Raw genomic sequence first — 26603 nt, 5'->3', positions numbered from 1 at the left:
CGGACTGGCAAACTTGTAATGAAGCACATAGTATCAACTATTTCATTTTGTTTGAGAAAATGCATCATGTAGCAGAGCGAACAATTAAAAAAATGTACATGATCACACAGCCAAATGCTTTTGATTGCAAACCTGGTTCTGTAACCTGCTGGTTGCATACATCAGTGCAACTGGTGCTCAATCCATGAGCTGATCCCATACTCCTTGACATTCCGTCTGATCACTCTGTTGCTTTATACCAGCTACCCTGAAAGGGGGATGGCCGCAAACAATATTCCAGTACCAACAGTCCGATTTATTTTTCATTTGTTCGCATATATAAATGTGGGGGGAGACCCACCTTACGCCTATACTTTTTCTATGAACTTTACCCCCTCCCCACATATACCTATGCAAACAAATGGGGGTCGTACTTTTGGTACCGTTTGCTGTAATTTCGTCCTATTCCGTTTTCACAGTTCTCCGACTGCTACTCCATCCACTATGCTTAGACTCTGACTTTATTTCCTCTTAAACAATGAATACTGTGAGAAACCTGAGGGCATTCTCCCAAGTAGACCTAGAGAATCCCTTATTCAGGTGGCCAGCTAAGGGCTGGCCCTCTCAGATCCCAACCCTGGGGTTGGACGAGCGAGGGAGGAATAGCCCAGGTGAGACGCAGTATTATACCGTGCAAGGAGAGGAGGATGAGGTCTCTAAGGCTTTTGTAGGCTGTATTACATCTACCTCCCTTCCACCCAAAGAATCCCCCTTATCCAACGACCCCTCCAGATCGGGTACATCCCCTAGAAGCCCAAACCCTGTTGCATTCGGAAACCACATCTCTCAGAATCCGTTTTCCTGTTTCCTACTCAAATACTCCAAATCATTCTTCTCCACGTCCCTCTGATTATTATTTCCCAAATTCACAATCTGCTATCATAAACCACTACCGTCCTCACAATCCCCCTTATTCATCTCACCAACCGTACAAAATTCACCTTTCCGAGTTAACCAACCACCCCTTTCCTTATGACACCTTTCCCCATCCTACCCTGTAGGATATCTAGAAACTGTATCCCCCTCCTTTTCCAACACAAACACTTCCTTACACTGTGACAAACAACAGACTAATACTAAAACTGTTTACCCGACATGTCCCAACCCAAGGGCCAGGCAGAGTCAGGCAATTGACAATCACACACACCTGATGGTCCTTTACCTTCCCCACACAGATAAAAGGTGGAGCACGAGCGCACACTACGAGTAAGGTCGAACACATGAGGAAACAGCTACAACGAACCATCAGTTTAAGCGGAGGAGAAAGGCGGCGAGACCTGAAAGGACGAGGAAGGAACTGCCCTTGCCCTTTTCAGCTCAGGCCCACGAAAGGGAAATCATAAGACCAGGATTTATAGCTGACGTGTTGAGTAACAGATGACAACGGTGCACGGTGCCTCCCGCATCGATAGCACAAGCAGCGAGGCACACTGGCTACCGTGGTACCGTCCTTTCTCCAGAAGCAAGACAAGCCAACGGGTTCAGCACAGCCGGTGTAGTTGGAGGAAACTGATAGCAAACCAAACCGTCTTGAGCCCAAGGTTGCAAGTGGCAACATTATATGAACGCAAGGAACTTGGGAACAAAGAACTTGTGTGTGTTTGAACTTTTGGGAAAGCCCAAAGAAGGGCCAGCTACAGAGTGGTCAGGTGCCACAGGAGTGCTCATTCGAAGGACTCTCGCTGGACCCTTTTGTTTTGTGTTGAAACTACAAATACCAGAAGGCCCTAGGAAAGAGCAGTGTGACGTGTCAGAGTGGTCCTACAAGGGTCACGTAAAATCCCTTGTACAATCGAAAGTCTTTGACCCATTGCCTAAAGAAAGCTAGGGAAAGGGAACCCTGCTTTTGGTGAGATGAGCAAATCATGAAGCAAGTTAGAAAAGTAAAGTTAGCAGTGTGTTAAAATGGCTATGTGAACCCAATGGAGGGATGCCAAGGGAAAAGCTAAGAGAAGTAAATCCTGCATCGAGATACAAGCAAAATGGACTGTTAAATTGGCAAATGTGAACCCGGTTGAGGGATACCTGCGAATCGGAGTGAGGCATGATACACCTGAGAACATTTTGTTAAAATTGAGAGTGAAAGGCCGTAGTAAACCCGATGGGAGGCCCACGTATTGTGAGGTAAGTCAAGTGTGAAACCGACAGAGGGATGCCGAAAAAAAGCTAGAGAAAGGGAACCTTGCTTTCTGATGAGATAAAGCAAAGCATGAAACTGTGTTAAAAACTCATGAACTATGTTAACCAAGGCCGCAGTGAACCCGACAGAGGGAGGCCCACATTGCAAGGAGGATCCGAGCCAGCAGAGGGAGATCCGAGGGGCAAAGAGCAATCGCCCAAGGTGTAAGACCACCGAAGGAACTTTTGTTTGTTTGGTTGTTGTTTTTGATCCAGCAGGCCTTCTAAGGCAAGAGACTTTGTAGAAAAGAGACTTGGCACCTGAAGGTTCTGGTATCGTTGAATGGAATTTTGAGCCTCGTGTTGGAGAGACCGAGGAGGGTGCTGTGCTCAGAAGTTCCGCCTTGTCCCGTGCTTAAAACGTGTTGAAGGGAGACTCCAGCCATACCATCCCGACTTCTCATTTTGTGAACACTTCTTTCTTTTCTGATGAACAGTATCCCACACTCTTTTTGTAACTTAGTGGTAAGGATTGGCAATCGTTTTTTTAGTAAAGGCCCTTTTTTATTTGACAAGACGCTACTTGGACTGCCCGATTATTATTTGATGGTTGTAGCTTACTCGCATCTTAGCTTTAGGTTTAGATTAGGCGTTGTTCTCACCATGCATACAGTTTAATAAACACGCTTGAACTGTGATCACTTGTGTCTGTCTTTACTGTTGCCACATGAGTTCCTTACAATACACAAAGTTAACTAGATGTTTATGCAAAGTAGTGATCAATAGTGCCATCCAGTCTGTACATCGACAGATCCACTGCAATAACAAACACTGTAGTTTACCTCCAGAGCTCGCTTTGCTCTAGGATTATGATTGCATCATATATTAGCACCTGTGGGAGAGAGCTGACCAAACTGTTTTCAGAGCCCCTATACATTTGTGTCGATTCATGCAGCTAATCGTTTACATTTTACAGGCACTCAACCAGGACTCGCAAAGTCTTTTTGCCCACTCACATAGTCGAGTAGATTTTATGAAGGGTACCATTTGCAGAGGATGTTTGAAAAAACATTTACATTGTTTGCAGTAAATGTCAAATAAACATTTCACAGTGCATGGCTGACCTATGTGTGGGCATAGTTTGTTACAGAAAGTGGGTTTGTGGAGACATGCACCATTTTACAGAAAGTGCATTTACATTTAATCTCAGGTGCCATGGGTCGAGTGCATTTCTCTTAGGTCGAGTAGGTAAACTAGGTTACTTGATCAGGACTAGCAGAATATTAACAAATGTTCAAGGTCTGACTTATCTCACTAATGTCTTATGTAAGGAAGGCATGGTATCAAAGGCCGTCAAGTGACCACAGTTCAAGGGTGTTTATTGAACTTCAATTGTGTTTGAAAAATGCCCATCTAATCCTAAATCTAATGATGGGAGCAAGCTACGACAATCAAATAAAAATAATGCAGTCCTAGTGGGGTCTTGTCAATAAAAAGGGCCTATGCTAATATGCCTATTGCCAATCCTTCCTTCGAAATACAAATGGTGTAGGAAACAATGTTATACAAAATAAAAAGTGCTCAAGAAAGGATATCTCAGGATAGTTGAGCCGTTAGCTTCCCTTCCCCACGTTTTCAGTACAGGACAAGGCAGCACACTCGAGCTTAGCACATACTCTGGCTTTTCTAGCACGAGGATGCAGTTCAAACTCTCAGTATCAGGACCTTCTGTGCCAAAGTCTCTTTGCCATTCAAAGTCTCTTATTTCAGAGGGCCTGATGCGATAAACATTCAAAGTTCCTTTATCCTCATGATTCTCATATGCACAGCTTCTCACTGTTCATCCCGGGTCCCCCTCCGCCAGGCTCAAACCCACTTTAACACCAAACTTTATTTGTCTCCCTCCGCCGGGTGCGGACCAAATTTATCTCACTTTCCAAACTTTCTTTACTGTACCAAAATCGAAGACTTTCGACTGTACGCAGGGTTTTGCTTGAACCGTCGCTGGACCACTTCGATTCAAAATTCTTTGGTCTCTGCTTAACACAACCCTTTAACTTTCACTTCGGTCAATTCTCAGCTGGATACCTTACAGAGACCTTCGATTGAGCACCCACGCGGTGCCGGAACACTCTGTCAGAGGCATTGTTGCGTTCTTTTCAAAGTGCAAACATTCATCAGCAGTTCAACTTTGCTTGCGTCTTTGATCACCCGCGTTTTAACAATGTTCATTCCAGCACTCGCCATACAATGTTGCTGCTTGCAACCTTGGCTTCAACACAGGCCGGTCTTCAATCGGTCTCAAGGAATAAATTATGTTTTTAAAAATGTATTAGCAATTTGCTAATTAAAGTTTTCTTGATTAGCAAACACACTCATTTGATTAGCAATATTGTACTAATATGTTTAATGTTACCAGAAGTTATTTGTTCCCAAGACAAAGTGAGCAACAATACAGCAGTTGTGTGCACTGCTGAAGTAAGTGTAATAAACCAGAAGGGATGTCACCCACTAATCACCAGGGATCTGTCATCCAGGTGGCCAGGACACACCCATCGCTTTTGCATCCACTTCCTGGAGGTGGACCAATGCTGTAGGATCACCTGGGTGAAGGGTCTGCGGGGAGTGGGACACTGGATGGTGCGACATGGTATCCCCTTACCTGTAACATCTTTACCCCATCCTACCAGGTAGGATACGTAGGAACTCAACCCCCAGCCCCTTTTCCTTCACAAACACATTCACACGGACAGCCCACTCTTGGAGAAAACAGACTAACACCCGAGTAGTGTACCTGACGTGTCCCAATTCAATGGTCAGGCAATCACTGGCAGACATTAACACCCGACTTCCATTAAGCTTCCCCACACGGATAAAAGGCGAAGCACAAAAGAATTCTTTGAGCGAGGCACAGCACACAAGGAAGCAGCAGTTTTCGAGGCGGCAGCTGAACGAGAGAAGAAAGACTGCAAAACAGGAAATCGCAAGGAGGGAAGTTCCCTTGACTCTTCCAACAAGAAACCGTTACTTTCAAGAGCCCTCGAGATCATAAAGCATAAGACCAGGAAACCAGGCTAAAGAATCCTGCACTGTGTGTCGGAGATACCCGGGGCCCTCCCGCGTCACTGATCAAGACAGGGAGAAGCAGCAGCCGCCGTGGTACCGTCCTTGGCTCCAAGAACAAAGCAGTGTCAGTGAAATCAACACAGCCGGTGAATTGGGGCGACCCAAAGCACAAAATAAGCAGTGTTGCATAGCAATTTGCTAAGCAATTTGGTAGGTTTGCTAATTAAATTGACACTTGTCAAGCAAAGCTAGCTATTCAAGTTACCCTGTTCAATGAAAGCACAGCTCACTCTGTATTTCTCTGTTGACCTCATGCTCTCTCGACCCTCTGTTCTCTGCAGGTTCAGAGGTGCTAAACGAGAGAGTGCAGCAGTACTTCACATACACTCGTAAGTGCCAAAGGACTGTGTGGAAGTGCTAGGCAAGAATGTTTTTTCCTTTTCAATAATCGACATGATACTTATTAAGCCAACTATATTATGTCTAGCAAAGACCAGTATGTGTTAACTATTTTTTTTTTTATAAAGACAGTCATGCAATTCCATTCCTAAAAATGTGTTGTTACAGAATGCATAATTACTGTATTGCTACGGTAAAACACTGCATTGTCTCCATGTTTTACATTCAAGTTTAGGTTAGTGTATCTAAAATTCATGAGTCACCTATGTTTCATTTTGTTGGGGACGATGCATCACAGACAAATGAATACTTTTGTAAATGTACATGATCACACAACTGTTATGAATGAATACAATACTTTACTGTTTAACAATCAAAGGTGTCCCGTGTAAGGAAAACATAGAAACAAAGTTCTCTCACCTGGGGGTTGGAGCAAGTATAGCAGCTAAATATGCAGGAAAAGGGGTACCCAGATGGAGATTGATCTCTGTTTCTAGCTTCAGATGACAATTAGAATTCCCCCCGAGAAACACCAAAAGACCCAGCACAAAGGCCAGGGCAAAGGGAGATTCCCAGGGAAACAATCCTGGGGAATAAAACCCTGTGGAGCTGCTAGTGAGCGTAGACTCCTCGAAACGTCCCGTAGAAGTAGATTACGCTATCCCGGGAGTGTGGTGATGAATAGGCGTGTCTTTAAAGGATTGGATCCAGAGCAGAAGTGTCAGATTGGCTAAAGGGAAATAGCGAAACAAAGTGATTAGAATTGGTTCTGCCTAGTACTGGAAAATACACTTCTAGAAGCGGAACTCTTACCAAGGGATCTGATGGTAACAAGATTTAGAAATGAGAGTAACCGAAGATCCGGAATGATCTGAAAGACTGGGTACACTGGATAGTGCAAAACAAAGGAAAATGATGAACAAACACTGAGGAGTAATTGGAAGCAATCTACACACCGAGAGGAGAGTAGAGAACAATAGTTACCCAGAATAAACGGAGACCCTTTCTATCTTGATTGATGACTGAGGTTCAGAAAGGATGAGAGCACAGGGCGTTGGATCTGGATGACGAAAACCGAAGAGCAAACTATGAGCCGCAAGACAAGAAACCAAAATTCCCATAAATGCTTAAGGAGAAAAGGAGAAAAGGATGCCTACCAAAGGAAACCCTAGTAAACCACACTGGTTGAAGGCGGATGCAGGAAACAAATTCTCCCAAAGCGAGTTGCTTGGGCAGCTCTGATAGAGCACCAGAACGGGAAGGCAACGAGGCGTCCTAGAGTAAACACACACAAACAACAACGACCAGTAAATTTCAATGGTAAAGTGGCAATAGGAAAATAAGCCCAAAGGCAAGCCCGAGTAGAAAGAGGAAAGGATTCCCTGACACGGACTCACGTAGCATTCGCCAGCTCCTTGGAGAGTAGCAACGCGTCCTTGTCCGGGATAAGCAGGCTGATAAGCTGTCGGCGCGTCGACCCGGAAATGTTGCAAGGCATTTTGGGGCGCGGCGACTAGACTGCTGCACATACTGCAGTGGTCTGCAAGAGCCGCCATGTCGGAGTCAGGCGTGTCTGCGAGGGCCGCCAAGCTAGAGTCAGGCATCGCGTTACGAATAACGCAGATGGTCGTGACAACAGCCTGATAACGCAGCCAAATGCTTTTGATGGCAAATCTAGTTCTGCGACCTGCTGGTTGCATGCCTCTGTGCAACTGGTGCTTCTCCCATTCTCGTTGACATTCTATCTCATCACCCTGTTCCTTTGTACGAGCTACTCAAAGTGAGATGGCAGCAAACTACACTATTCCACCTAATTGGCCTAGTTCTATGCATGCTACGCTATCTACTCTGCTAAGTCTCTTACGTTCTTTCCATTTACATAATGATTACACAAAGCTAACTAGATGTTTATGCAAAGTTGTGACCAATAGTTACATCCAGTCTGCAATACCATACACTGTAGTTATCGTCAGGCGTTCGCTTTGCTCTAGGATTGCGATTGCATTATATATTAGCACCTGCGCGAAATAGCTGGCCAAACTGTTTTCCAACCCTTTTTATCATATTTATTCATTTGTGTCCATTCATGCAGCTAACTTTTACATTGTTCAGACTATCATCCAGGACTCGCAAAGTCTATTCGCCCACTCCAATAGCCAAGTAAATATTATGAAGGGATGTTTGAAACTATTTTGTAACATGCAGTAAATGTCAAATAAGTTTCACTGCTCATGGCTGGCCTGAGGGTGGCAGCAGTGTGCACAACATAAAGCCGGTTTGTGGTGACATGCATTTGACAAAAAGCACATTTAAATGTGTAGTCATCCGTGGGTCGAGTGTATTTCTCTTAGGCAGAGTAAGTAAACTTAAGTTACTTGACCTGCAGATTTAACTGAATTTTAAAGAAATTACAAGGCCTAACTCCTTTCACTAATGTCTTACTTCAGGGCGTACATAAAAATTCTGTATTGATGCTATGCCTTGGGTACAAATAGCTTCTGGTCACCTTAAAAATAGCAGAACATTGCTAATCAAATGAGTTAGTTTGCTAATCAAGAATATTTTAATTAGCAAATTCTGCTAATCAATTTTTAGAAAACTAATGTATGCCTTTAATGATGTCCAAAGGGAAGTTTGCAATCAAAGGTAATATTGCCCCATTTCCCCTTGTGGAATGAACTTCAGCAGTGAATGGCAGGGGTTTGTGTGCACATTTATGTTATTACTGAATGCAGTGCACAATCCAGGGGTCAATGGGAGATTTTGTGACTGGACATACTTCCTGCCCTGTTATGGAATGCTTTATGTATGGGCTCAAAATGAACCTATGCAGTACTATGTTGAGATCCCAGCCTGGAGCCGGATACGTTACAGGTGGATGTAAACGTTTTACCCCTTCAACAAAGACTAACAGGTACCTTCTGTGTGGGGTCAGAAATGAAAGGCGGACACAAAGTTGCAGTATTCTCATTGTCAGATATTTAATTTAAAAGAAATGGGTTGGAAAAACAGCTCTTTAGCCCAGTCCTAAGGAAGGAGGTTCCCTACCTAAGAAGCTAGAACTAAGAATTAGTCTGTGTCAAGTAGTTAGTAACTTAGAAACTTGTGTCCAAAACCTTCTAAACTGACACTCGCACTACAACTAAAGATGCAAGTGAATGTCCCCGACATATATTTAGTGAGCCTCCTACCCCAACATTGATGCATCTCTTATTGTCACTTGCACTGTGCATTCACAAAAGGACAACCCTTTAACATGTTTGCTGAAGACCACAACCTTAGGGCCTATACCATCTTTTGCAAAATTACAACTTGATTGTTTCCATCACCACACGCTTGTGACCATTGAACTACGAGAAACCCATGGAGGGTTGCATGTGAAGATGTGCTAACAGGATGACGTAAACGCACAATGCCATCATCCCTAAGCGCTTCATGAGTGTTTGCACAGCTATGGATAGGCTTGGCTGCTAAAACAAAATCTGATTTAAGAGCTGGTACTCTTTCCCATCATGGGTAAGAGATCAATTTGACTGTGTTTATTATCGCACTGAGCAACTTTTTGACGGAGCTGGGGGTACGACTTGACATTTGAGGGACTTAGTTGATGAATAAGGCGGATTGTCGTCTGTGTGCTTAGAATACATTGAGATGCCAGTCGTCTGGGGGTGGTATGCTTCTATCCCATGTACCCCCACGGAGCTACTGCCTTTGTGAACATACATGGTGCCAATGATATTCGAACCTCGGGTTCAAGGTGGCCAAACAACATTTCCTATTTATAATGTCTGGCTACCTTGAAACCAAGGTGTAACGCTTACCTTGACTCTGCGGGGACACTCACGGTGGGAACTACTGGGCACGAGTCTTCTCTAAAACTTCCTCTCACAACAACTCCCTGCGTAAAACACAAAAGATTCTTTAATGAGTGTGACTGTGCACTATACCTAGGATTCAATGAGAATGTTTCTTATTTCTGTATACAGCAATTAGTTCTCCTAAATTTGATATCTTTACCTTGCTTATTTTTTCGGCGAGCTCTCCATCCTGCATCTGTGCAGGGGCTCTTGTTCTGCAGAGGGACCTCCAGGTGGGTACTAGGGTAGTAATGGAAGGGGAGAGCTACTCAGGTAGTGCTAAAAGTGTCAGGAGGGCAGCCAATAACTTGCACATGCAAGGGGTGAGCTAACTAACTCCACCACAGAAGCACAATAAACATGGAAAAACAAAATTCCCACTACCAGTGGAGCCCCACTAGTCATGAACTTGGAATGACTTCAAAAAGTAATGAAAAAACCCACAAATGAGGCAGAATGCTGGCACTCGGCACAATATGCTACTAACCAGAAGCTTTTACTTTCAAAGGAAAAGTCTCTTCAAGTAACGCGTACTACCACACGTTACCATAACAATATTGCAAACGAAACCTTTCAGCAAAGAATGCTAGTAACAATGGAGCAGGGAACAAGCTCTGTGTACAGTGCAAGCCAAACGCACTTCACAACTAAAGAATGGCTATGCCTTTCACACATAAAATATTTGTCTGAAAGGAGCGGCAACAGCTCCGTAGCAGCGCAAGCCTAACGCATTTTAATTACAACACGGCGGTGCTTTTCACACATGGAACTTCAGTCAGCGAGGAACGGGAATAAGCTCTGTGGCAGGGAATACCCAACGCTCTTCACAATAGCATTGCACACATTTCTTGCTACAATGTTATCACCAAACAACACGTCAATGATTGACCGCAAGTTAAAAGAAAGTAAACCGATACTTGCTGAATGCTGCAGCCTACTGTAACAGAGTGAAACGCTGAAGCGTGTAACGGTGCAGGGGGAAGGGAGTTAGCGGGCTAGAATGTAATACTAAAAATGACTGGCTGTGAAAAGGGGCAAGGAACACTAGAAGGTTTAATGCTAAAAGGACAAGGTGAAGATAATAAACTTCAGGTGAACAGGACAGCTGACAGGACTGCGGTAAGCGTTAGCTGTAGTCAGAATGACGCGAAGCAGGAAACACACGAGGGGAGGGGCTTAAATAGGAGCAGGATGACAACCACTAGACAGACACTACCCAACTCTGAATAAGCTAGGCGGCCATGTGCAAGAGTCAGGAAGTGACCATCTATTCCCCTCCCAATGCTCTGAGTTGTTTTCCCATGATCCAAGAATGGTACATAGAAGACCAATTCCTTTTGGGGGCAAATGGGGGAATCCTTTCCGTGATCTTGACACAAGGTCACACAGATGACCCTGGAATATGGAAATATGAAAGTATGACTCATGTCCAGAGTCGCTATGTAGTACCCCTGTTTTAACATTGGTATGACCTCTTGCAGAATGCGCGTACTGAACATTTTGTAAGGGTGTTTGCTAACCATTTTTGGAATGGTCATTCTTTTAAGAACTGTGTTTCTCTCTTGAAATGGCGCCTCCTTGTTGGCTCACTTTTGTTACAGATGGTTTACTTCTACACAAATTAGCTGTAGGTGTTCTGAGGGTAGTCGTCAATGTTGTGTGGTATATTATAAGGCTTTGATAGCAGTTTGATGCAGTAAACTTCCCTTTGGTGATCCCCTCCGAGGAATAGGCAATTAATTATATCCAGTAGTACTTTATTCCCCCAACCTCCATAAGTTGGGTGCAAGAACCATTGGTACGCACTTTTAGCCTTAAAAGTCTGACAAGGTGATGTCTCATGATACTAATATGGCCATCATGGAATTTGTCCCAACGTTTTTTTGTCTCATTCTCCTTTTTGCGCCTTCTCAAGGACCTTGTCAACTGACTTTCCAAATGGGAAAGATTCCTCCAGAGGCTTAATAATGAGGGTGGCCTCTGTTTCTGGATTGAATGGCCAAGCGTGTGTTCTTAAACTTGCCAACCAGCTTTTGCGACATGTATGCCATTTTTTAAATTAAGGCATTTGCAGACAGTTAACCCTCTTGAGTTATGGCATTTAGTCTATCCTGCAAAGAGGCTGGCATATCCTTGACTAGAGAATTTAGATTGTCCCATTGTGCTCAATTATCAAGGCATTTTGGAGTGTGATTTTGTCCACACATACACTAAGCCAATGTGGTAGCTTCTTAGTGCATATGGCCTAGATTAGATCTATACTTACTTTTTCCCCACTATAGTGACAACCATAGAGTCAGGTTGAGCTATGATGCGCCCCAACATAAGAAGAGTCAGATGATGCAGGCTTCTATTTGTACTAAATCCTCATGTGAATAGCCCTTGTAGAGGCAGATTTCTGCATGGATTTGATAATTTGCCTTTTAATGGAAACGGTTGGCTCCTCTATATAAAATCTTTCTCTCACTCACTCTTTCCTGAATTCTACCAGTCAATCTAGCCACTACCCTCTTTAGCAAAGCTGTGTACCCACATTGATCTTCAGCAGGTGATTTATTTTCTCGAGGATCCATTTGATAATTTATGGATCCTACAGGCAATCTTCCCCCTCATGTATATCCCAGTAGGTTCCTCTATTTCTCTGGTCGCTCCTATAGGAAGGTTTCAGTTTTGGAGAATGTCCAAAAATGTAACATGTTCCCACAGTGAAACATGCAATATGATACGATATGACATTTATAACGTGCCTATACACAAGGCACGACGAGGCAAGGGAGGGGGACCAAAGGGAAGACTGACAACGATCTTATTTAGCAAATGCGACATTGAGATTGTGCAGGGGAGGTGGGAGGGGAAAAGTGTGAGGGGGCAGTGCAGTACATGGGATCACACAATAGAACAAATAAAATAAATAAATATAAATAAACAAAAATGGACGCAAGTGCAAGTGCAGACATCAAGTGTCAAGTGCTGGTAGGGTACTGTAGGGATACAGAAACAGACTCCAAGTGCAAAGGTTGCCAGGGGGAGCAACCAGTGCAGGAGTGCAACTGGCGGGGAGGGGACATGGGCCCTGGATCAGAGGGTACCCAGGTGACCAGTGCAGTTTCAATTTCAACCAGGAGTTCAGCAGTGGAGAGGAAGAGAGAAAGCAGAAGCAAAGAGGAAGGTCTTGAGGTGCTTCCGGAACCAGAGATGGTTCTCCTCAAGTTTCAGAGAGGCAGGGAGGCTGCTCCAGAGGGTGGCCCCAGCTGAGGAAAGATCTACCACCAACTAGTTGCTTGGAGAATCGACTGACCCTGAGGGATTGGAGGCGGAGGAGGGAAGGGCTCGAGAAGGAAGATATTTGCAAAGAGGGAGTTGAAGATATTGAGGCTCCAGCCCCCAGAAGGCCTTGTGGACAATGCAGAGGGTTTTGAACTTAATCCTTGCAGCCAGTGAAGAGATTTCAGTCCTGGAGAGATATGATCCCTGGGCTTGAGGAGAATGACAAGTCTTGCAGTCCTGTTTTGGATGAGTTGCAGAGATTAGTAGCAGGCAGATTTAGAAAAAGGTGGTTGCAGTAGTCCATCCTAGAGAGAACCAGAGCTCCAGAGACCGTGAGCTTCTGGGGGAAGGAGATGAAAGGAAGAAAACCCCTGAGGGGGTGCAGTTGGTAGTTTGACTTCTTAGAGACGTCGGAAATGTGAGGGGAGAAGGAGAGTGTGGGTCTAAGATGACCACAAGGTTCTTAGCCTCACATGTGGGAGCAGGAAGGGAGGCCGGCCAGAGAGTGATAGGAAAGGAGGGTGCAGGTGTGCCGATGAGGAGAATCTCCGTTTTACTGGCATTAAGGCAGAGATTGTTGGCGGCACACCACTCCTGGATAGGAGACAGTCAGAGATGAGAGAAGGAGAAGAGGTGGCAGAGGGGAGCCTCAAAACTAGCTGAGTGTCACTCTCATAGCACTAAAAGTTGGAGCACAGAGCGGTGTTAGGGAGACTACTCAGAAAAGTGCTAATTCCCTTCTACCTTAGAGATCCCCAGCACTTTTGCTGGACTTTAGGAGTTTTTAATTTCTTACCTGGAGAGAGGGAGACCTTTTTCCCACTCTCTCATGTATTTTTCTGTGATTTAGACTCTGTTTCTTTTGACTTTGGAGTCTGACAAACTCCATAGGCATCATCTTTACATTGTGTCATAAGCACCTTCAGTGCAGTGGCACAGGGAAGTCGCTTAGATTTCCCAAAGGTTTAAATACCTTCTCTTGGTGAAACGACTGTTTCCAAGAGCAGTAAAGTGGAATTGACTTTACTTACATTTTGTAACTTTCTAGACCCAGCACACACTATCTTACCGTAGCGTGCTAGAGGGGTTACTTAGTATCCCATTTGTCTAGTTTCTCATGTAACATTTTAATGTTACCCATTCTACAATTAATGGCTGGTGGCAGTGGTTTACGTTTTACTACCATTGTGTGTTTTTACTGCAGGCAGCAATCGCAGCAAGGCACCCATTTTCGCCATTTCCTGTTGGAAAAGTCCTTCTTGAGATTTACTCTGCGTGCCAAACCAGGTTTGGTTCCTTTGTTGATTTTGTCTTTGGCGGGATTCACGAGAGAAGCCCGCCTCTGTCTCCAGCATGTCTGGCAGGGGCAGAAAGTGAGGGAGGTGCCCGAAACTCCCTGTGCTTAACGCCCATGGTTACATGAATGCACCTATAGGTGATTGGCCGGCTGGCTGTCCTTGGAGGACAGCCACCTGCTGTGTGATTGACAGCTAGGTTGGAATTAACGGGTGCTTTCTTTTTTCTCTGCCATTCCTCGTCAACCCCTGGCCAATCTAATTGTCTAAAGATGCATCACCTTCAGTCTCCCCACTCTCGACTACCTCCTCCACCTGGTGATCCATCACTGTCTCCTTACTACCACCTTGGCCTGTTCCCACTGTATCTTCCTTTTCTCTTGATCTTACAGCCTTCTCCCCCTCTAGTCTAACCACCTCCTCAACCACATTCTCCTTATTGCCTATCACTTCTTCTTCCTTAGTTACTGTCACTACCTTATTCAGGCCTTATTTCCACCATCCAGCCTTCTAATGTTACTCCTTCCTTCACCTCCATGTTTTATTTCCTCCCTCCTTATCCCTGTTCCTACTACTGCCTTCTGTTCCACTTTTGATTTTACTTTTCTCTTCCCTCCCATTCTCTCCCCTTTAACTCTCGCCAGTTTCTTGTCTTCTGCAGAGATCACCTCTTCCTCTCTCCTACTGCCACTTCTCCAGCTGCCCTCTCAGCACACTCCTGCTTCTAGCCTTCTCCAAAGTCTCTGCAGCACCTCTCCTCTTATGCAGTCTTACCTCTTCAGCCTTCTACAAACAGGAGCCATTTGCTCCTGTCAGCCACTGCGCTGGATTGGCTGCCTGGCGTACATAGTAACATGCGCCCTCCCCCTGATTGGAAATTGGGCTAATGGTCTGCAGCTGTGAGCCTAAACGGTGTGAGGGTTGGGTTTGACTAGGCCCTCTCACTTCCTGATGGGCAGAAGGAGGCAGAAGGGGATGTGCTAAATCTGTAACAGCCCATGGGCATTTTGAAACTGTGTGTACCTGGAAAGCTGAACAAGCTGCTTGTGTGGAGGATATCCTGCTGCACTGCTGTTGGGAACGCAAGTGTGTTGGGGGGGTTGCTAAGGGCTTCCCTCAGGGTCTTCCTGTCCTTGAATGGCTTTCCTATGCTCTCCCTGCTTTTAAAACGTTAATTTAATGTCCCCTATCCATCAGGATTTTCCAGTTGAGAGAGAAGGGCATTGTGGGGATTTAGTCCATAGTAGGTTGTTTTGCCTGAACAATTTCAGTGTTTGGACCTGGAGACAGGTTTCCTGATGTCGTCCCTGGTTTAAGTGACCTGACTGGATATTTTGCCAGGTTTACCACCCTGCCCGGTCACTAATTCCACTTCCCGGATCCGGTCCAGGTTTTGGTTTTGTCTGGTTCTGAGGGGCATTATGGGATATGCTTTTTTCTCTAACTTGCTTAGCTAGGTACCTGGCTCCCTGAATCACCTGGCTTCTGGTGACCAAACAAATTCACAATAGGCATTCTAAGATTCATGAGAGAACAAGCCCCAAACACAGAAACTGTCCCTACTGTACACCGGGCAGTGGCAGATGTTAGTGAAAGTCGGGTGTCCATTTCCAATGTCGATATTCGGTACCATCAAGGCAACAGGGTTTTTCTCAATGTCTTTTGCCCAGTCTTTCCCTTACGTGGCCAAATCTGAGTACACCTGTACAAGTAGGGTAGGGATAGTGTGACTGAAACGCCTGTGTCAATGCCCTTTTATTCTGGAAGTAAACACTGTGCAATACTCTGGACCAACCACTACATGGTGGTCAATTGAAAGCATGCAAGTTTAAACTGATTAACAAGCCTCAGAAATATATGTACTATTGTTGAAGGATAATTTGAAAGGGAATTACAGCTATAAGTAAGTCAAATATCATAGCTGACCACGCAATTAAAATATAACGACATGCCAACATAACTAGGAATCATAAAATGCATACTTATAGAATTTAAACAATATAAAGTGAAGACAGTTCTCGGCATAATCAGAATAATATGTTTTTCATCTCACGTCGCTGCAAATATGTAGCAGAAATCTGAATGCTATTTGGACAGGTTGGTCTAATCAAGCTATCCGCCCAGATTAAGACAATCAATATAGGAAAACGTACAATAGCAAAATGTACATGGGGGTTGTGGAAACCCAATTGCTAAAGAATACATTTAGCCACTGAGATGGGGACGCCGAAAGGAGCCCTAAAATTATATGTAGCACGTTGTACATTTTCCAAGCTATGCTTTTTCTTATTTATTTTTTTAGAACCAGTGAAGAGCTTTTGGTTTCTGTTTTAGTTTGATTTGCTGAAACAGTTCTCTGCAGGGGTCCCGTATGAGGCGAGAGTTGATTATTTATGCATTGTTTTATGTAAATTCTGGGACTTGCATGTTGGCTTTCCCGATTGTAAATAAACGACTGCAAATCACATTCATCGTGGCATAACTCAGAAGCTCTGCTTTTCTTTTGCCCCTATATTATCCAACACTGATCCTGCAAAATACCATTGAGTTGGTTAATTCTAAAAAGGATTGTTTTACAGGCCAACACTCTCCTCTGCTTGTGGGCACAACAGATACCTTGGTATTCAAGGTAAACCTTTCAATTGATACAACTTAATTCGGACTGGTTCTGCATCGAGTATGCATCCTACTAGATTATCAAATGTTTACAAGAATGAGTTGGGGATTGCTGCTAAAACTGTCCGTTCTGGTGAAAGGTGTGTTGTCTGTTTTTAGTGGTATTTGTCTGTGCAGCATGAAGAACCGCTTCTGTCAGGGACTTCAAGGAAAACTCTGCTCAGGTTACAGTAAATGGTTGTAGTTCAGTTAGCACAAAAGGTATCTACCTAACAAATGTGCGGGTGTCAATGGGCTGAGAAAGAAAACAAGCTTGTTTGCGATTGGTCCGAATTGATTGAAACCAGATTGGTAACGGGTTGTGGTACCGGTGTATTGGATATGCCCAAAGCATTAACAGTCAAAGGATAGTAGAAAGCCAGGAAAACAGAGAAATCCGATTGCTGCCACTGGAGCAAGTTACCTGCTTGCTCCAGTGTCTACTATACAGGAAATGGACTGTGCCGCTATCTGACACTGAACAAACAGGGGTTTCAGGCCTACTATTCTCTCTCACGCTGTGTCAAGTACTGACCATCATCTTATTTTGGGGGCTTTGGTTTCTTCATTTGAACTGAGGGGCATCTGGCTTAGGGACAGTTCCCTATTCCAGAGGAGAGGTTCCCGCACTTTTGCTGGTGTCTAGATGGGCACATTCTCCTAGTGGCTTTCCTGTGCAGTAGTTAAAGGTTGTGAAGCTGGGAAATTCTCGCTGTTGTCCATCCTGTGGGGCTCATCTCCTTCTCATTGGATCCTCTCTCTTGTCCCGCCCCTGAAGGTTCCCCTGTCCTTTTGTGGAATATGGCCTTGGAGGTTCTGCAACTATAGGGCCATAAGCTTTTTTTCAATGTGAGTTCAGATAGGGGTTTAATGCCAGCCTAGGCAGATTATTTTGAGCTGCTGTTTTAAGTAAGGGCTGCAACTCTGAAACAAAAACGTACCCACTGCCTCTTCAGCATTGTCTTCTGATTTTACTATTCTGTAGAATGTTCAGTAAGAACAATCAGCAGTCTGTCTAAATGGTGTGCTGGTGACTCCCCTTTATTCTGCTTGTAGTTATGTTACTTGGCATTTATATAGCGCTCTATATATCATTGGTATGACCTCAAAGCACTGGTAGGTTGAATGCCCTCAGGAACCGTAGTTCTGGTCAGTAGAGAGAGAGAGATCGTGTCGTAGGGTGTGTGGGTGCACCGGATATGTGTGCAGCTGATGTAATTTCCGGGTGGTAGCTGCATCCTAGCGTTAGGTGTGGTGCCAGAGATATCAAATTGGATGTGTGCAGTCTGGTCGATGGACACCTAGACTGGGTTCTGGCTGAGTTAGGACTGAAGGACGCATATGTGAACAACTAGGCCGGAATGTGCTCGGCTAGCTGCGTTTTATTAGGGTGATGAGGTGTTCATGGGGTCATACTTGTATGTGAACAGCTAGGCCGAATTAATCAGGGGTATATCTGTGTTCTAGTTGAATGATGGTGTATAATAGAGTAAGCGTAGTGATGTGATATGATGGTTATCTTTAAAGCACCCGAGACCAGGCACGTAAACAGGATAGCAGGGAATAGAGCGACGTACGGACACATACAGACAGGGGTTGGGTTTACAGCGAGAGGGGGGGATACGGATATATAGCAACGGCATGGGGAACAGGGGGGCAGGTTACATATGTACATTTTATTCCATCCACACTATCCATTCTATCCACTCTATCCATTCTATTTCATCCACTCCATTCTATCCACTCAATCCATTTCATCCATTCCATCCACTATTTCACCCATTCCATCCACTATTTCACCCATTCCATCCTTTCCATACACACATTCGATCCACTCTATCCATTTCATCCACTCTATCCATTTCATCCATTCCATCCATTTCATCCATTTCATCCATTCCATTCACTCCATGCATTTCATCCACTCCATCCACTCTATTCCATCCGCTCTATTCATTCTATCCATTTCACTCCTCTCCATCCATTCCATCCATTCATTCATTCATTCCATCCGCCAATTCCATCCACTCCAGACATTCCAATCCTTCAACCCTTCCAACCGTTCTATGCACCCCATCCACTCCACCCACTTCATTTATAACATCCATTCAATCCATTTCGCCCACCCTATCCATTCCATCTACTCCACTCAGCTCATTCCATCCACTCTATTCCATCCGCTCTATTCATTCTATTCATTTCACTCCACTCCATCCATACCATCCACTTTGTCCATTCCACCCACTTCGTCCATTCCATCCACCATCCACGAATTCCATCCACTCCATTAATTCCAATCCTTCAACCCTTCCAACCGTTCTATGCACTCCATCCATACCATCCATTCAATCCATTTTGCCCACCCCATGCATTCCATCCACTCCACTCCTTCCATCCCCTCTGCCCACTCCATGCTCTGTCAATTCTCTGTATGTATCTTCCGAGCATTCGGCATGCATCCATGCCATCCAATCCATCCACTCGCCCCACATGTGTCTATTCACTCCATCCATGTCATCTATCCCTTCTATCCATCCGTCTTTTCATCTATTGGGTCATCCATTCCATCCAACATCTATTTCATGGATCCCCTCCATCCATCAACTCCATCGATCTGTTCTATTGACTTAGTTTATTCTCTCTAGTTCATCCGTTCTATCCATTCTATATATATATATCCCTCCATCCATTCCACATGCATCCGTGCCATACATTCATTCCCTTCATTTCACATGCGTCAATCTGTTCTAGTCATTCCATCCTTTCCATCCGCTCCACCTGTTCGCTCCATCTGTCACTCCATATATGCATCCACACCATCCATTCCATTCACCCATTTCGTCGATCCATTCCCTCCACCATTCCCTCAATCCATTCCCTTCGTCCATTCTATCGATCCAACCGAACATGTGGGTAGGACCAGGGGTCGTTGAACACCTGGTAGAAAGTGTCATTGTGTAATTTGTCATTGGGTTGTTGGTAGTTCAGACACATCTTTAGGGTTGTTGCCTGAGTTATGGAAAGAGCCATGTTTTTAGTAGTTTGAGGAATGTCATATAGTCTTGGGTGTGTTGGAAGTGAGGTGGAAGCGAGTTCCACAGAGTCGGGGCTAATGCTGAGAAAGAGGATCCTCCGATCCTGACGGAGTTGGTGGTTGGGATCACTAAAAGAAGGGCAGAGCTTGACCTTACGGTGCGGGTGGGAGGTAAGGTTTTAGCTTATCTTGCAGGTAAAGAGGGCCGGTCTTGTGCACTGCACGATGAGTGATGCACAGGGTCTTGAAAGTGGCCCTTCGTCCAACTGGGAGCCAGTGGAGGGTTCTGAGAGCTGGAGAAGTGTGGTCTCTTGGGCCCAGGGCTAGTAGCATTTTAGCAGAAGCGTTTTGCACTCTTTGGAGTTTGTTCAGGTGGTATGCTGGGACTCCTAGGTAAAGGGAGTTGGCATAGTCCAGTCTCGACATTACAATGGCCATAACAAATAAACCAATCAATCAATAACAGCAGCAAGTCTGTTCGGGAAGGAGAGGTAGGGAAAGATGCGCTTGAGAATTTTGAGATGGCAGTGACAAGATTTAGATACGTTGCTGATCTGTCGGGAGAGGGTTAGGTCAGAGTCCATAGTACATCCAAGGTTTTTTTACTGAGACGGAAGGGGTGGGCGGTTGGCCCATGGAAGGGGGGCAAGGGAGTGGACGAGGAAGAAGCTCAGTGTTGCCGCACACCAGGATTTCGGTTTTAGTGGGGTTTAGGAGGAGGTGGTTTGTAGTGATCCAATGGTCGATATTTAGGAGGCAGACTGCGAGGTCGGGCTGAGAGTGGAGTCTGAGTTGTAGAGTTTAAGGATGATTTGGGTGTCGTCGGCGTAGTTGTAGCACAGGATATTGTGCAGGCGGATGATTCCAGGGAGGGTAGACAGAGAGGTTGAATAGGAGAGCTGATAGACAAACGCCTTGCAGTACTCCAGTATTAACTGGCCGAGCAGCCGAGACAAAAGAGGAGATGAGGGTTATTGGTTTACTGTTGTTGAGGAAGGAGGCAATCCATTTGAGAGCAGTTCCACAGATTCCTAGGGAGTGGAGGCGGTCAAGGAGGATTGAGTGGTTGTGTCGAAGGCTGCAGACAGGTCGAGGAGAATTAGTGCAGGGCATCCTGCAAAGTCTGCAGTGATCGTAAAATCGTCCCAGATTGAGGTCACAGTGGTTTCGGTTCCATGTCACGGTGTGAAGCCTGATTGGGTGGGGTCGAGGATGTTGTTAGATTCGACAAAGGCGTTTAGTTGGGAGTATGTAGTTCAGTCGATTAGTTTTGCAAGGAATCTGGCGTTTGAGATGGGACAGTAGCTTTTGGGGTCAAGGGATGGTTTTTTAAGAAGAGGCTTGACATGTGCAATTTTGAAGGCATCGGGAAAGATTCCAGAGCTGAGGGAGTGGTTTAGGATGGTTCTTGCATGCTCTCCTGCGCATGTGGACGGAAATATTTCTTTGAGGACTGAGGCAAGGCAGGAGTCTAGGGGGGGGACCAGAGGGTTTGCAAGCAGATATAAGGTCAAGAAATTCTGCTCTGGAGATTGGTTTGAAGGAGTCAAAGGTGGGTAAGGAGGGGGTTGTGGCGGCAGGAGGGGGGTGGTTGTTGGATTGGACAGTGTTTGGTGCGGGGAGAGGGAGGGACAGTTTATTGTTAGGGGAGGTCGTTCTGTCGAGAGCAGTGGTGTAGAAGTGGAGGGAGAGGGAGTAGCAGAGCGAATGTGATGGGGTAGATTGGGTAGAGATACAAGCGGGTTTGACAAATACAGATATGATTTGGTGGAGTTCTTTGCTGCGGTTTCCACAGTTGAGAATCCGATTGTTGTAGTGGGCTTTTTTGGCTTTTCGGATTTCTGCTTTGTAGTTGCGATGGTGCAAGGCAAAGGTGGATATACTGAGACTGATCTTTTCTGCTCGCCATTTGCGTTCCAAGGAATTATTACGTTTTTTGGCATTCCTCAGTTCAGGAGTAAACCATTTGGGAATGGTACAAGGCGTGAGGAAGAGGGGCATGATGGAGTGAGCGGAATTAGTGAGTCATGGTGCCATGAGTCGAAGGAGTCGATGGTTAAAGATCCATTAGGGGGGATGTTGTGGGGGCTTTGTTAAGCAGGGCTTTGGCTAGGTCAGGTAGGATCTTTAGTTTTTTCCAGCATTTGCGGTGAGGGGGGGCTACGGGATGAGGACTGGGGGCGGGGGAAGAGGATGGAGAAAGGGACGACAAAATGGTCAGACCAGATGAGTGGTAATGGAGGGCTAGATGTATCAGGTCGTGGGAGCTCAAGATAGCATCTAGGGTGTGCCCTTTGGAGTGAGTTGGACCGTTCATGTGAAGGGAGAGGTTGAGCGCATCAAGACTGTCGACTAGTGAGTGGGTCATGGGGTTGGTGGGAATATCCAACCAGATGTTGAGGTCTCCTAGTAGGGTCAGGGAGGGGCAATTTAATTGAATGGTGGCTACAGAGTCACAGAGGTTGGTTGTGAAATGTCCGTCGTAAGCAGGCGGTCTTGTAAATGATTAGAAAGCTGTGGGAGAAAGTTGGACGTAGTGAGAGTTTAACAAGGAGGGATTTGCATGATGGATTGCATGACTGAGAATCAACGAGTGAGAAGGAGAAGTTGGATTTGAAGAGGACAGCCACGCCGCCTCCTCTTGAGGGTCTGTTGAGTGGGATGAGGGAGTAGTCGGGGGGGGGGGGGAGGGAATGCCTCATGTGCAACAGGGGTAAAATCGTCTGAGAACCAGGTTTCAGTGATAAAGACTAGGTCAGGTTTGTCAAATGAGAGGAGGTCGAAGATGATTTGTCTGTTGTTCGCTACAGAGCGTGCCAGAGTGAGGCTCTGATTTTAGGGTACGATGTGGGTTGGTGATGGGGGATTGGGCGAGTGGCGGTATGCTGAAGTGAGGTGGACGAGGGGATTTCTATGGGTGTGTTCCGGGAAGGATTGGTTGTGGGGCTCGAGAAGGAGGGAGCTAGTGTGCGGGGGATGGGCCGTGGTGGCTGAGTGAGGAGGGGAGGGAGGGAGCGCGGGCCTCTAGCAATATGGACGGGTGTGGGAGGTGGAAATGTGCGAGATGGGGTCACCATCTAGATGTGACACAGTCTTAGAATTCAACACAATAGACTTACAGTGCACCATCATGATTTGAGATGTGCAAGAGCGTGCAATGCAACACAAGATCTCTTGGGCACAATGTCTAGATGTGACAATCTTAAGAGGCAGAGTACAGCACAGTACATTTTTGGCCCACTATCTAGGTGTGAGACAGTCTTAAGCAGCAGAGTGCAGCAGGGCAAACCTTCAGCGCACTATCTAGATGTGACAATCTTAAGAGGCAGAGTACAACACAGCAATGTTTGAGTGCACCATCTAGATGCGACGCAGTCTTAAGAGGCAGAGTACAACACAGCAATCTTTGAGCGCACTGTCCAGATGTGGCAGTCTTAAGGGGCAGAGTACAACATACTAATCTTTGAGTGCACTATCTAGATGCGACACTGGCTTAAGAGGCAGAGTACAACACAGTAGTCTTTGAGTGCACCATCTATGGATTTTGCATCAATAAGCCAGACAGGGAAAATGTCAGGGATCGCAGCTAACAGTCTATTTGTAGCTTATTCCAAATCAGTTCCCATTCCTGAGTCATCAGTAGGACACTGACCCTGCTCAGGTAGTCTCTGTTGGATTTTGTTTTGCATCATCACCCCCATGAGCTGCTCCATATCAGCCCAAGAGGGGTTGTGACACTGCATGACTGTCTCCATTCTCCATGTCCTCGGTGAAACACCAAGTTTCTTCTCTGATGTTTGGTAATTCATTCACTACGTTTCTAAGGGCACCTGAGGAAAAGGGACACATATGATCATTAAACTATCTTCTCTCACTCTGCCATTGGTGTTCCCCGGCACGTGCCTTAACGGGGCTTGGACACCACGTGAGTCTCTGCCATAATTGGTACCACCACCCCTTGTAAGGGAAGCAACCAATGGGGACAAAGCAGGTATCTGTCAAAAAATAGGGACGGCTATCTCCCCGACGTCTGCATAGAGGCATACGCAGGTGGTGTGTGCAAATCTGAGGACTGAGGATAGTCTGGGAGCAGATATTGATGGACTGTTGATTGCTGGACTGATGAAGGTTTTTTTACTATTAGTTTAGTTTAAATTTATAGAATGCGCTAAAGTGCCCAAGCGCCTCAAAGCGCACAGTAAACAAAACAAGACGGACAAAAACAGAGGCGATCCAGATGAGAGGCTACAGAGAGAAATAGGAAGCTTAATCTGGATTGAGATTAAAAAAGTGAGTTTTAACTTCCTTCTTAAACCCAGGGAGGGAGTTCGCCTTTCTTAAGTGAATAGGACGCTTATTCCAGGCCAAAGGGGCTTGCAAGTCAAACATAGTGCCATCAAAACCCGAGAGCTTGAATCTGGGCTAAGCTAGTTTGGTGGGATCATAGGAGAGCATGGAGTGTCCTAATAAAGTAGGAGACAACCGATTTGATAAATACTGTGGGGCTTCATTGTTATATATAGGTTAGGGACAAGATCTTATGAGTGACACTGTTTTATAGGAAGCCAGTGAAGTTCTCGCCTGGCTTCAGACACATGATCCCTTCGAGAGAGACCAAGGACTGCTCCAACAGCATTGTTCCGTGTAACTTGCAGAATATGAAGATTGACCTTGGAGGTTCCGGCCAGTAAGCTGTTGCCATAGTGAAGGTGTGACTTGACAAGGGCCGTAGCAAGCAAAGACCTAGTTTGTAAGGAGATATAGGGACTTATGTGATTCAGAAGTTTGGACACATAGCTACAGGATGCTTTTATCTGAGCAACTTGAGGCCTCATAGTAAGCCCGGCATCCAGAGTAATACCTAGTGCTTTTACAGATTTAACAACTTTCATTTTGTTAGTGGCTATACAAAAACTCTCATAGTCTGGACCCAATTCTTTTATTTTGTTTCTAGACGCAATGATAAGGAGTTCGGTTTTTTCAGCATTAAGTGCAAGCGAGTTGGTAACCATCAAGCCTGGATGGCCTGATACATAGAGTTAACAGTATTGGTGTCCCTGGTATATCACCCCGATACTTCCATTATGACCTGGAAGTCGTCAGCATAGTTGGTAAATTGGACACCCAGGTCATCCAAGAGAGCGAGGAGAGGCACGATTATATATGTTGAAAAATGTTGGTGAAATACAAGGGCCCTGGGGTACCCCGCAGGTGACTAGAGTGGGAGTAGAGCGAACATTGTCCATGTCCACTCTGGCATATCTGGGTGCAAGGAAAGATGCAATCTGAAGAACAGAGCCCCTAATTTACTAACCTAGTGACCAGCCGGGAGTGATCGACCAAATCGAATGCTGCAGACAAGTCGACCAGCATAAGAAGTGGGGGTTTACCTTTGCCGACAATGGCTGCAATGCTAGATTTCAGGTCGAGTAACAGGGTTTCAGTACTGTGTTTTGACCTACAGCCTGATTGCCTGGGATTAAGAAAATGTTTACTTTCCAGGAAGTTCTGCAGTTGTAGGTAGGCTACACAATCTAATATTTTCAGTAAATACTGCACATTAGTAATAGGTTGATAGTTTTTTAGCAATAAGCGGATCTATGGTGCTCCATTTCAGCAAGGGTGTAACCCACGCCTCTTTTAAGAGCCTCGGGTACAATTGCTTCCTCGAAAGAGAAGATAACAAGACGGGTCACCCAAGGGGCCAAGGTGCCAATACAGGTTTTGAAGAGGCTGGAAGGACACCTGTCCCCCATACAAGAGGTGGGCTTCATATTTGCCACGTTCTTGCAAATTTGGCCCTAGGGGCAGGGCAAAAATTAAAAAGTTTGCATTGTTTCCTTATATACATGAGATGAAGTATTCAAGAGATTGGACCCATGAGATGAAACAGTGGGGTATAAACTTAACTGCGCAGCAATGGATTTTTTTGTGACCAGAGATTTTGGAGTTAAATTCATTGTGTATTGACTGGCACCAGTCAGCGTCCTTGTGTACTGTGGTTTCAGTGGGAGATTTACCTTCAAACTCCTTTAAGATTGAAAAAGGTTCACGCATATTAGATCTAGCAGAGGAGATCCTTGTGTTATAACTATGGGATTTGATATCAATAATACCCGTTTGGGATTAGTGACTGATTGTTTTTAAATAAAATGAAGGGTAGGAGTAGGATTTTTGCGTCATTCTCTCTCTGCCTTTTGTTTAAGACGTTGAAGACAGATAATCGAGTCATCAAACCAAACATTCTTGTTGGCTGTAGATTTAGCTAGTTAGGATTTTTTTAGGTGCAAGGGTATCCACAATGTAATTAAAGGTGTGGATAAGATGGTGTGCCAGATCATTGGATTTAGTAAAAGTATGTGTGGGCTCAGGTTTTGACAACAGCTGGGAAGAGGTGTTGATTTCTTGAAGTTTCTAGCAGAGACATACTGTTGAGAAAAAGGTATCGGAAAGACCGGGAAACTCTGTGGAGAGAAGGCAAAATTCACTAAGTAGTGGTCTGACCACAGACAGTGAACAATATCAGTTTCAGAAACAGAAACACGATGAGTCAAAATCCAGCCAAGGGTATGACCGGCTCTGTGGGTGGGAGCTGATAATTGCTGAAAAAAAAAATGTTTTAAAGCAGAAAGTAAGGAGACGGCATATATCATTTGAGTCATTGACCCAAAGATTGAAGTCTTCAAGGGCAATGACTGGGGTATTGACATTGGTTGTTTTGTTGAGCAGATTGATGAATTGTTCTTCGAAAGAGGGTGTGTCGGAAGGCAGGCAGTAGATCACTATTACCATCAAGGAATAGTTGCCATTTAACTTAATTTTGGCTAATATACTTTCACGGCCATCAATAGCGTCATCTGCATTGTATTGATA

The 26603-nt window shown here is 45.1% G+C and overlaps 1 protein-coding gene across 1 annotated transcript in view; it reads right to left on the bottom strand.

Annotated features, from left to right (window-relative positions):
• Positions 1 to 26603, bottom strand: part of POLR1B (RNA polymerase I subunit B) — a 754587-nt gene that overhangs the window by 684280 nt on the left and 43704 nt on the right. The window lies entirely within an intron of this gene.

The sequence above is a fragment of the Ambystoma mexicanum genome, chromosome 4q (assembly GCF_040938575.1).
Source record: "Ambystoma mexicanum isolate Mex_15411 chromosome 4q, UKY_AmexF1_1, whole genome shotgun sequence".
Classification (NCBI taxonomy): Eukaryota; Metazoa; Chordata; class Amphibia; order Caudata; family Ambystomatidae; genus Ambystoma; species Ambystoma mexicanum.
The sequence above is the reverse complement of the archived record's forward strand: the minus strand, read 5'-3'. Positions and strand labels throughout refer to the sequence as shown.